This window comes from Lepidothrix coronata, unplaced genomic scaffold (assembly GCF_001604755.1).
Source record: "Lepidothrix coronata isolate B3197 unplaced genomic scaffold, Lepidothrix_coronata-1.0 Scaffold62, whole genome shotgun sequence".
NCBI classification, from domain to species: domain Eukaryota; kingdom Metazoa; phylum Chordata; class Aves; order Passeriformes; family Pipridae; genus Lepidothrix; species Lepidothrix coronata.
This window is the reverse complement of record NW_016690242.1, coordinates 58054-71058: the sequence shown is the minus strand read 5'-3', so window position 1 is coordinate 71058 and position 13005 is coordinate 58054. Positions and strand designations below refer to the sequence as shown.

General features: G+C 40.9%; 1 protein-coding gene across 5 annotated transcripts in view; it reads right to left on the bottom strand.

Annotated features, from left to right (window-relative positions):
• ADAM22 (ADAM metallopeptidase domain 22) overlaps positions 1-13005 on the bottom strand; it is an 87996-nt gene that overhangs the window by 58657 nt on the left and 16334 nt on the right. For all 5 annotated transcript variants that reach the window (XM_017817727.1, XM_017817728.1, XM_017817729.1 and 2 more), the window contains one exon: positions 154-236. The gene's annotated coding sequence lies outside the window, so the exon portion shown is untranslated. The remainder of the gene's footprint in view (positions 1-153; positions 237-13005) is intronic.

Sequence of the window (13005 nt, the reverse complement as noted above, 5' to 3'; positions counted from 1 at the left end):
TCTGAAGATTGTTGAGTACTTAATATTGGTGACAAACTAGTAGGAAAATAGCATTTATTTTATTATATACATATATTATTTTACTATAAATAGCTTTACTTTCCTTCAAAGAGTAATAAAAAAAGGCCAGTAAAACCAAAACAGCAAACTTACTGTAATCCATGGCATGTTGACAAGGCAACAAATGATACAGGATTTCCTCGAATTTTTCCCTGATAATAGCAATGTTCTCCTCCCTGAAATTGGAAATTGAGACTGTAAATCCACAGTATCACACACCATACTGTCAAACACTGTTTTTCCACAAACACATATCCAAGCCACTCACATGACACCAGGAATTGACTATCACTCACAAGGGTGTTCATCCCATCTCCTTTTAGCCATGCTTTCGTACTTAGACAAACACCATCCTGACATGCTACACCGAATGGAGATATGAAATCCCTGATATCCTGAGACAGATTTCAGAGACAAATTACTCCAGAAGTGCTTCTTCATTGACCAGGAAGAGTTGGAAGTAGGGGGCTTAGCCTCAGCATCTGCTCTGCACATGGCTACATCAGACAAGATGAACTCTTCTCTGAGGGTAAGGCAATTTCCTTCTTCTGAGGAGAAAGGTATTTTACCAAATAATAACCATAGAATCCCAGATTATTCCGAGTTGGAAGGGACCCACAAGGATCATCGAGTCCAACCCTTAGCCCTGCACAGGACCATGCTCAACAGTCACACCATGTGCCTGAGAGTATCATCCAAACACTTCTTGAACTCTGTCAGGCTTGGTGCTGTGACCACTTCCCTGGGGAGCCTGTTCCAGTGCCCAACCACCCTCTGGGTGAAGAACCTCTTTCTAAGATCCAAACTAAACCTCCCCTTACACAACTTTAAGCCATTCCCTCAGGTCCTACGACTGGTCACCACAGAGAAGAGAGCAGTGTTTGCTCCTCCTCTTCCTCTCATGAGGATGTTATGCTTCATTAAAAAAAAGAGTAAATCAGAAGTAGTCACTAGGGTAACAAAAATAATGGAAAGTCTAAGAGTAACTAAGCAGTAAAGAAATACAATGAAAACAAATATCTGCCTCTTCTGCAAATAAAATATACACCTTTCAAATCAAATCCAGCAGACCCTATTCAAAAAGTCCCCCTAGTTTCACTGATAAGAATGGAAGCCCTACTGCATGTGCACCAAATCTGATTAGTATTGAACCATGTCAATACTTGTATGCAGAATTAGAAAAAAAATCCAAACTTCCCTTAAATTCTCACTGTCACTCTACCCTTCAGAAGAACTTACCTATTAGTGCCTTACCAAATTCACCTATGTTGTAATGCACTAATGTTGATTAAAGGACTAAGAAGGAGATTTTCAGTCCACTTTTTTTTTAATAGCATTTATTTTCAAATACTTGTTTCATCAAATGTGTAAATAGTCTACCTAGCCTAATGTACCCAGCCATGTGAATATTTATGTCCATTTACTGCACAGAGGGAAAGGCATTACAATTACAGCTTTCTCAGAAGCCAGCAGTCACTTGCATGATGCATAGCACAGTCATTTTAGACATCTAACATTAAATGCTCTTGCATTTTATGTTTCAAACATGAAAAAAATTATCAAGATGAGGCAAAAGGCGAGAAAATACAGAGAATCTGTAGGTAGTTTTGTATTTTGATTGGGAAATCCTGTTCTGTTTTCTACAAGATGAGCAAACTGTTTTTGAAAGCAGCTACGAAGTATGGATGCCACTGGTATGAGGTGCTCTCCTTAAGAGAGTATAGGAGCCTATACTCCTATAGGAGTATATCAGAGCACGGCTGCACGCAGGGGAAAGGACTTGACCTCAGCCTGATCACTGGAAATTGCTAGTTCCTCTTCAGAATCTTCACTGGAGGGTCCGTGCATGCTATGCTGGTGCCAGACCCCAAAGCACCAAGGCAGAACACCCGAGGCAGCAACAGCAGCAGCACTGCAGAGAAATGCAACTCCTGACCCAACACATTACAAGTGACACTATTTGGCAGGCTCGTTGCTTCACTCAGTGAGAGAATCCCTGTGGCATAGCTTCTGTTAAGTGTTACACTTTCCCCCCCCCCCAATTTCATTTCATCTCATTATTTCTTCTCTTCTACATACCACTTTTTCCTTCCACTTGCTGCAGTGACTGCAGCCACCTTCACTGCCTATCTATCTTGGCATCTTTGCCTTTGGTACAGACACAGAACCTTCACCAAACTGACCTGTACATTAACCACCATGATCCCCATCATGGCACCTCTCTGCTCAGATGTCTGAAAGAAAACTGGTGCCACACAGGTAATGTTCTGTCTCATGTTGGTGAGAAGCTCCGGGGCTGACCCGCACCAGGCTACAACGGAGTGTCTGGCAGAAGGTGTAAAACCCATCACCCTTAGACCAGCATTTCTCAGGACTAACAAGGGTTTGGGACACAGACCAAGTACAGTGAAAAGGAGGTGGTTTGAGTTTCTGCTTTGCACTCACATGCATTTCAGCCACCAACATCCCAAGTTACATTAGATTTCAGACCCTATATTGTTTTTGCTGAAACCTTGGCTCATTTTCTCCATTTTATTCTCCTTTTTTACACCTACTTACTTCTATATCTTAGTTACTTATAGCTCTCTTCATTTGAGATTTTCTTTCTTTCAATCTGTAGGGTGTCCCCCACTACAGGATCATGAGACTACTTAAGGCTTTCAGGTCTTTTTTGGAATATATGAATAAGAAGTGAACAAAGAGAAATTCCAATAAGTAAATAACAAAACTAACAATCTAATTATGTGGATGATCTAAAACCTTATGAGTAATAAAATACTCTCTAAAGAGAATTCTTGCAGCAGTACTCCTGTAAAAGATATAACTGGAATAAGTGCATGAATATGGGAATAATGTTGAAAAGACTATCAGCAGGGAGTTGTAGAGAGTTCTAGCTGTGGAAGGATTTTGGAGTAATTACACAAATTGGTTTGTTCTCAGAAAATGTAGTTAATATGTACCAGAAATAGAATCTCAGGCTCCATTAGCTTGCAAAACCGTGTTTTTGCAAATAGGAGGAGCATTTTTTCATACTAAGAATCCAGTCTGTGGCTCAAAAGTGTGTTTTGATCTTCTTAATGAAAATCAAATAAATGCCCCATGGCAGTACCTTCAAATTAATTTATTCTGTAATAAATCCATGGGAAAAAATTTACGCATACAGATCTAGAAAAGAAAAATATAAGAAAAATGTCTCTAAATTCTTGCCTAGGAAAAATATAACTCAGACACACAACTTCTATTCAATCAAATCAATTCAACTCAACTCATTGATCTACTGAAGTTCATGGTAGTTCTGGTGGAGACAGAAACAACTGGGATCTCCATCTCAGGGACCAATTCTTATCACTACAAAACATTCACTTCTATATGCTGTCATCTAGGGGATATTTTTTATGTATGTACTTATGTTCCTATCACCATAATGTAAGTCCCTTCAAACCAGTTAATAAAATCAACTTCAGTTAATAAAATTTAATTTCATTTCTTCAAATGAAAATAGTTTTCTTTCAAGTACTTATAATGCATTAGTGGTATGTTGGTTTCTTTCTGAAGAGAACTCTTCAGCATAAGAAATCCTGCTGTCAGGATACTCCTAAGTGAAGTTCTGAGGATTTTTATAATCTCAGCAAGGAAGTAGGAGGTGATGCAGTGACATCAAATGGCACAAGCACTGGATGGCTCTGGGAACAGTGATTACTTACCACTCCTTACCATGTATCAAGTGGACAAAACATGCCAGTAACATGTGGCATGTGGTGGGAAGGGTATAAATTGTATATTTTCTATATGGAAGACTCATTTTCAACAGTTCACAAAATTGGTGGAGAGAGAAGCACTTAAAGTTACAAATTCTGAGACTGGAAGTGTTGAAGAAACCACCAGATGTGGTTCTTAGTGCTGTGGTTTTGTTGGCATAGTGGTGTTTGGTCAAAGGTTGGACCCAATGACCTTGGAGGTCTTTTCCAACCTTAATGAGTCTATGATTCTATGGTTCTGTACTAAGAGTCAGGGACTCTACAGGTCAGTGTTTTCTTTAGGGTACATGTAACTTTGGACAAGAAGTTTACTGTCATTGCCTTCCTGTACTGCTGAGGCTGAAATCATGTTGGGTTTGACGTGTACTAAAGCTCTTTTATAGCAAGTGCTGTAAAAAAATATACTGTACTAGAGGAGGAATCACAGTATATGGGAGATGTAAGACCACTAAAGGACTAAATGTAATCATTATATCTCTCTCCTTTTCCTCTGCTCTTGGAACCACTCCCTAAGGACTAGGGTTGTCTCTCTTCTCTGTTGGTATCTGTAGCATTAAGACAGAAGCTGAAAAAAGATCTTAATTTTTTTCCTACAAATATTCTGGCCCCATATGAAAATTAAGACTTCCCCCATAGGGAAGAGTTGAAATCAGCATCAACGGCAGTTCAGTCCAGAACATCAAAGGTGTTTTGTGAAGAGCTATTGGCTTCCTGTAGCTATTAGAGCATCTCTCTGCTCTCTCAAAAGCAGGCAATAATTGCCCATCTCAGCAAATCAAACCTCCACACCTGCCTTTGTCAGCTACTGGGGAATGGTTTTGTGTAAGATAAGAGGAAATCAGACGCTCTTCTAACATATGCCAGCCATAAGTGTGAGCGGCACATTTACCGTTTCTGCTCTAAAATTGAACCTGGCCAGTATGGAGTGTGGGAGGAAATTGGGTTAAATGTCATCTCCTATGAGACAAGGTCAGCCTGGTGACAATGCCTGTGACACAAACCTGTAACCCACACAGGCACACACTCACACCATATCCAAGGGCACACTAATGCTACAGAGACAAGTTCAACATTTTTGGCCCCACAAGGTGCTCAGCCACTGTTCATGCTGTGGTTTGCATCATGCAAGGCAAATTTTCTGCCAATGCCATTGGCACTCTTGTCCATTTCCTTGCATCAGTAAGTTATCCTTCCTTCATGAAACTTCTCAGCCTTATCGGTGACATCCAAGAGCAATACAAAATATACACTTGTTTAACAAGGAGTCTATTGAATTGGAGAGATAAAAGTGTAATAACCTCCTACAAAAAAAAATAGAAGAAAAAAATCAGAATGACCCCAGGGTCAATTAAAACAAATTAATCTTTATGATAGTGGTCACTTTGTGATATAATCTTCATCTTGATGCTTCATTTGCCTAATTATAGCAAAATCCTGAATTAGGGGTATTTGCCCTGTGAACTGCTACAGCTCATTGCCAGTAAGATGCAACCTTTTTGCCCATGCCAGCACAAGTTTCCCTGCAGCCTGTCAGGCAGGTAATGTGCCAAAGATACTAAAAAATGAGAAGACATAGATGTTAGCAATAGAAGTAAAATCTGTCCTCATTTTTATCCTTTGAGAGAGTTTGTCCATAATCAGAGAGGCACCAGCTGCTGAGTAGACACAAAAGAGATGAAAAACACATTAACCAATACTCATAATAAAGGGGGAAATGAGTAAATCAAAAGAACAGCCATGACATGCAGTAATCGTGGCAGTTCACTCTTCTCTGCAGTCACAGTGGAGAAAGCATCTGCTGACCATACACTGACAGTGTTTGCTATTCGCCTCAGAGACATTATGACCTTCCCAGGGGAGGAAAATAAGGATGCACATTCATCTGCTTTTGAATTAGATCTTCAAGTAAGCCATTTTCTGCTGTTAGGAGAGGTGATGGCAAGTAAACGTTATGCTACACTCTGGTACTTCCTTCTTCTACATATTCCTATTTTAAGACTCATTAATCCAAAGGAAAAGAGATTGTTGGTCTAGTTCAAATCCTAGTAATACATCTCCCTCTTTCCTTACAGCAGAAAGCTCCCAAAAGGCCAGCTAAGGCTCAAGACACCATTCCATGAAGCGTCAGATAATGAGTAGCTTTTTAAAGAGCTACCTGCTGTGGGGCCACTACTTGCCAAACTGCATAACTAAGACTGCATGAACAATAGCAACAGGAAAAGAAAATGCACACTTGCTCCTGACTACTACAGCAGAAAACGACCTGCTAGGGATGGGTTCCTATTTTTAAATAGAAAAGTCAAAATGGCACTTTGATCTATGTAACTGTAATGAGAGAGAACATTTTTTTCATTGACATATGCTTCAGCAATTGGTGGGGGGCCAGCTGTGGGGCTCTGCTGCAGGACAGCAGAGCCCTGGGCTTAGCTCTTACGCAGCTCAGTAACAACTTCAGGGACCCTGGCACCACCTCTTTGCAGGGTAGGTCTCCGGACCTTCCTACGGTGTACTGCAGATGCCCGAAAGCCAAACGTTTCAAAAATGTGAAGGATGCCCTCCCTTTGTAGGAAGAAGGCTAACACATGTACTCATACACCTCAGAGCCAACAAGCTGTAGTCACATTAGGTTATAACGCTGTTTCAAATTCTGAAATCACAGAGATGGATTCCAAAATTAGGATAAAGCATCACCGCTTCCAAGTCTTCCCCACAAAATGCCCATATTTAAAGACTGTTGCCAGCGCTCTTAACAAATAGAGACACACATGTATGTGACAGGATCCTGTACGCGGGCGACTCACTCCAACTGCCATCGGTGACTCACAGTAGGCGCTTTCAGCAGATGGCACAACATATCAGCCCAGCTTCCCGGTTCAGAGGCCAAATGAGGCTTCTGTTTACTGCCCAGTAGCTATGACAGAAGATGCTCTACGAACATAGCTGCAGGGTGTGGACAGAGAGCTCATGCCAGCACAACACCATCTGGTCTGGAAGCTGCCTTGGCATCTGCTTGGGAAACAGCCTCTTGACTTCCCTTGCCTTACCTTGGCATTAGAGAAAATTATTTTAATTATCAGCTGCCAAACAAAGGTGAGGCAGAGGAGAACAGGTTACCTCTTCCTGCCTACTCTGTTGTTGTCTTTTAAGTCAGCTCTTGTAGCAGTGCCTAGTGTCTCTTAGTCATGGTGTCAAGTCATTTTTAACGACAGGCATTTTGCCCCATTCCTATATGCCTATTCCAGGGTGATCATAGAATCATAGAATCAGCTGGGTTGGAAGGGACCTCAGAGATCATCAAGTCCAACCCTTGATCCACTACCGCTGCGGTTATTAGACCATGGCACTAAGTGTCACATCCAGTCTCTTTTAAAAAATCTCCAGGGATGGAGAATCCACTACTTCCCTGGGCAGCCCATTCCAATGTCTGATCACCCTCTCTGTAAAGAAATTCTTTCTAACATCTAACCTAAACCTCCTCTGGCATAACTTGAGACCATGCCCTCTTGTCTTGCTGATGGTTGACTGGGAAAAGAGACCAACCTCCTTTCAGGGAGTTGTAGACAGTGATGAGGTCTCCCCTGAGCCTCCTCTTCTCCAGGCTGAACAGTCCCAGCTCCCTCAGCCTCTCCTCATAGGACTTGTGCTTGAGTCCCTTCATCAGCCTAGTTGCCCTCCTCTGGACCTGCTCCAGCACCTCAATATCCTTCCTGAACTGAGGGGCCCAGAACTGGACACAGTACTCGAGGTGTGGCCTCACCAGCACTAAGTACAGGGGAAGAATCACTTCCTTGGACCTGGTGGCCACACTGTTCCTGATACAGGCCAGGATGCCATTGGCCTTCTTGGCCACCTGGGCACACTGCTGGCTCATGTTCAACTTCTTGTCAATCCAAACTCCCAGGTCCCTCTCTGGAAGAAAACATTTTAAGGGACAGTATGAACATACTTTAAAATCTACCCATACTAATCTGTCTCATCAGGTCATCAGCCTACCCCAAGTCTAAAGGCAAGTTATAAGCATGTGAGTTACAGGAGTACTATAAACACAACACGTATGTGGATACCAATCAGTGAGCAGAAGATAATGTCTTGAGAAAAATGGAGAAAAACACCACACCTTATTGGCTCATTATTTCTGAATAACAGGAACTCCTTTTGAAGTGAAAATTCACAGAGCTCGTGACTGTGTCTAGAAACATTAACCTACTGTATATAATACAGTGCCAGGTTGGTATCCATAGGGAACAACAGACATGTCTAGGCAAAGCTATTTACAGAAGTCAAGATGAAGAAAGTAAAAATGTCAAGCCAAAACACACTGAAGTCTTACATGGAAGTGCTCCTTCAGAAGTACAGCAGCTTCTGTTTACTTAGCTAATTCCCCCTCAAAGGGATTAAGTTAAACCCAAAAAGATACTTTCATTTTTTTATTAAGAGCATCTACAAAGCGATTATAAGTTCTTTAATGTTATAGCAGTAATTAATTTCTCTTAGTTATACTCAGTCCTTGCATGGTCTGAGATTACTGAACATTTGGTTGCTACCACTTTCTGGTTATGTATGCTGTATGTTGTAGCATACAACAATATGGAAAATAACTCATGAGGTGAACAAAGTCTGGCAAGACTTTTCTGCAAATTCAAGCTGCCCTCCTTCTGGGGCATGTGAAGACTGCAGCAGAGTACACAAGAGGGACTCCTGATGGTCACAAAGTCACTCCACTTCTCACTTCAGCAGAACTACGACTTTATCACTGAAGCCCACATCTGCAGTAAGATATACTTTTTAAGCTCTCGAAGACTCCCACTTTCTGACAATTTTTTCCCCTCCAGAACTAGCTAAACCCACTGGATTAATTTTTTTTTTTTTGTCACAAAGAAAAAGGAGACAAAATAATTAAACCTGCAAAATCCTACATGAATCATGATCAGAGATTCATTCTAGTGTAGTATATGCAAAAACATGACCTGGGAATGACTCCTAATACAGAAAGCTGCCACTTCTAATTTTCTTCTTCTTGGTAGCAGAATCTATGTAGAAAGTAAGCTAGTAATAGCAGGGAGATAATCAGATATAAAGAATGCTACTGCAATCATTAGGTCAGGCAAATACATTATATATAAGGGCTGATTATCTTGCCCTGTTATCCCACAGAGGATACTACATTTCACTAAACCCCAAAGGGTTTCATAATTCAAGCAATGCTAAAACAGGAAATTTAAATATTTCTCAATGCCTATCAATTCAGTGTGACAGCATAACACTGCTGAAAAAAAAGATATCCAGAGTAATCAAAACCACACAGAAATTCAAAAAATTTGTCAATTCTTCATCAAGGCTCATACAGTAACATTAATTCTGGTCAAAACCCACAGGAAGTAATTTTACCAGTATACTCTAGGACCACAGTTCTCTTCCATCCTGTCGTTCCCTGTTCCACTACTACACAATGATCTTCGCCTTCTTGTGGAACTTTCAAGTTATGAACTTCCATCATACAGTAAAAACACCTACAATTAGTGTAAGAAGTTGCCATTTTTTCTATCCCATTTTTGTTTATTTCATTGGTCAAAAATAGCCAGTTCTCCAACTGATCCTTCTGTGCACTGTAATGCTGGCAAATTTCATTAATAAACAAATACTTTTTAAGTCATTAATTAAAATATTAGATGAGAGCACTCTGAACATCAACCTTGCAGGAACCCCCTGCTAAACTGTGTCAGATGCACAGACTCCCTGTCAGCTCTTTTTCAGTTAGTTTACTGCTATCACTAAAAAGTAGATTATGGCCTAGATTTGTTATAATAATTTGCCATGAGGTAAACGGAGCTCTGTTGAGGGAGTAAAGGAGAGGAGATCTGGTGACATTATGGGAACCTGTATTCAAAATCTTCTCTCAAACAAGCCAGAGAGTAATTTTTCTGATACTAACAGCTCCTCTAGTCTCTGGACACAAACAAAAAAAGCTCTGCCAGAAATAGGCATATATAATTCCTGCATTATTTATGATTTGTTCCTTTTCAGGTTATTTTTTCCCTCAGGGGCTCATCACCAGGTTGTGCAAGTTCCAGGTACATGCACGCACAGCTCCCTACCAGCCCCAGGTTCCAGTCTCCCAGGGCAGAGTCTTCCTGTGCTCCCCTCCCATCCCCTCCTGCCAGCCCAGCTCTCCCTCTTTCTTCAGGAGAAAATGTAATCCCGTACAGGAAAGCATGTTTAGCATGCTTTCTGGCTTTTCTGGCAACTGAAACATCTTCCTCTTTGGTTACAAAATGGTGAGTTACCAAAAGTTGAAGAAAAAGTGAAGAGATTCTTCAATGGAGCTCAAACAGTGGATGCCCTAATTGGAAAATGCTGGAGGAAGCACCTTGCTATAAGACTGGAAACATAGCAGTCAATAATTAAAACTACCTGTTCACAGGTTCAGTGTTTATTCTGGCTGCACCACAAATTATTGTAGCCTTATGATCAGTTCTTACCTGTGGAGATACAGTGAAATGTTGCAATGCTACTTCGGATAAGGTCTCATCAAACACAGGCACTAAGATGTGACATACACACACTGCTCTCAGTCAAGGGACTGTACCTAAACAACTCTTTGAGCAGCTCAGATCTGAAGGAGAAAGTTTAGCTGAAAAAGTAATATTCACCATGTCAAGAGTAATCAAACTCCTCCACTCTTTCAAGATTTTAATATTTTTCTCACTTCTATATTATTTTCCTAAAAAAAGGCACCATAAAGACCCCTTGAATACACATCATGGCACATAGAAGATTTAAGGCAATGAAGAACAGTATTTTTCCCCTCTTGTGCAGAGGCATTAAAATAGCTGTATGCTACAGTAACAGGCATCTTACACACACTTCTAACCACATAATGTACATAACAAAATGACTATTTTTGCAAACTGCCCATTCTGCTTTGCTGTGCAGCACTAGAATGCATTTGCCCCAAAACCCCCACTGCCCAAACTACAACGATGGCATCCCTGCTAGAGTACAAGGTCACACTGTGGCACCCTAGCTCGACAGGACAGCCGTGGGCACTTTGAAGAAAGGCCACTGGGCACTGTCCTGCCCACACTCATGGGCTGAGCACCTCGGGGACCAGCAGCACAGCTCAGCACAGCCTAGAATACAAAGCCATGAGACAGTCTTAAGCCACAAAGACAAGTCTGGCCAAAGCTTTTCTGTCAACATTACAATAGAGAAAAACAGTACCTAGCATTTACTGTGTCTCCATTTATGTTGTTCAATGCTATCGTGAGTATGAACATGCTGTGAGATAGAAGCAAAAAGCAGTGTTCTTTTATGTTGTAAGCACTCTTGCTGTAATTTTGTGCCCATAACACATATACTGTGTTTACACCACCACACTAAAGAATTTTAGACTTTAAGGATTGCCTATGAAATATAGTTCCATCTAGTTATGTTTAAACATGCCATCAAAAATTTCTGGTATTTATCTACCACAACTCTCTACCTGTGCAAGTTCTCTGACTGGGGATCTGAATTATTTTCATTGCTTATTTTTTTTCAGAAATCTATTTTCTAAGAATTAATAGAATTGTCCAATCTTTTGGGGGAATACAAGAAGAAACATCTATTTCTACACACCCTGAAGAGGAAAACTGAAACATTTTACATGAGAAAATATCACTGAATAGATATCAGTTGTTCCTTCTGAGGGAGAAAAATCCAGCAATGTGAATTACTCAGCACTATAGCTGTTTTTTGCCTTTCATCTCACCGACAGCATCAGTGACAGAATGACAACCAAAAAAAAATAAAAAAGAGAGAGAGAGATAAAAGGACACAGAGATATACTGCAACAACATTAGGTATACACAGGTTGAGTATTGATGTGCTGTGAGCACAGGATGATCTGGAATGACACAATCAGGAAAAGGCAATGCCAAGAAGGGTTTTTCTCTTTCTTATTAATTGATTATTCTCTTTGCTACTAGAGGAAATTTAGGCCAACACTACCTCTTTTCTAGCAGTTAGACACATGATGTACAGTAGAGGAGGATGTGGGGGGAAACACCAAAATAATTCGAACATCTACCTCCTTTTTTTTTTCTTAGGAATGGCACATTGCTGCTGGTTTAATAAGAATGTCATAGGCGCTGCCTAACTGTGCCAAATTAACAAGGGCACCTCACACAGAAGCTTCTCCTCTGCAGCAACTAAATGCTGGCACCCTGCAAAAACATGTGTAACATGTTCCACCTTCACAATGGTCTAATGTATTAATGAATTATGCAGAAATCAAATGCAATGCAACTTTCTCTTATGATAAAAAGGTATGTTAAATTGAGGACTCTTCTCCCTATGAAAATCTCTTTGCTACTTCAAAGCAGCATTTTTTTATGGTCTGAATGTTTCTCCCTTTCCCTGCCCCCCTCTTCTCTCTGAAGCATCCTCAGTAATGGCAGAAGATCCATCTGTATTTTATAGCACAGGAAGTTTTATTGGGAGGCAAGGAGAGGGGGAGGAGTGGCAGAAGTAGTTATCAACTCCACATCACATATGAGCCAAGGCAGGCATTCACTCCCCAGACACATTCATGCCTGTAACATTCCCAAACTGCTGAGTGTATGTACAGCTGCCTTCATACGATTCAAAGCTCCTGACATCTCCCATACTGCTGATGGCACAAGAGCAGCACTGACGATCCGTGTGTTTGTGCGGTCTTCCTGCACAGAGAAATGCAAGTGGAAATACGTATGTATTTTAAAATACACTCTTCCTTAGCCAGTAAGAAGGTCAAGAACAGAGGAGGCCATTTTGCTGTATAAACAGGCTTGCTCAAAGCCTGCAGCTGGCAGCGGATGGCAGATGGACATTTTCTTTCTGTCACCATTTCTCCCACCAAAGCAGCAAGAGAGATGTTGCCAGGCCGCCTCTGTCTCTGCCTACGGCCCAAGACAAATTGCACAGAGGTGGGTGAAGAGCAGCATGTTGAAGCAACTGATAGAAACCTGGCTCCTTTCTGAAATACCTCTTCTGCCTCTGCTTAAGAATATGTTGCATAGCAGAGTGCATATTTTGCAATTTATTTTTAAGTTGCACCCTTTTACTAGTTGTTTTTAAATAAGTATCTAAGCAATCTGCACAATCCCCAAAATCTAGCATAATTATGTAACCAGTTATGGTAAACAATTTCCACAGAAATGGAAGATAC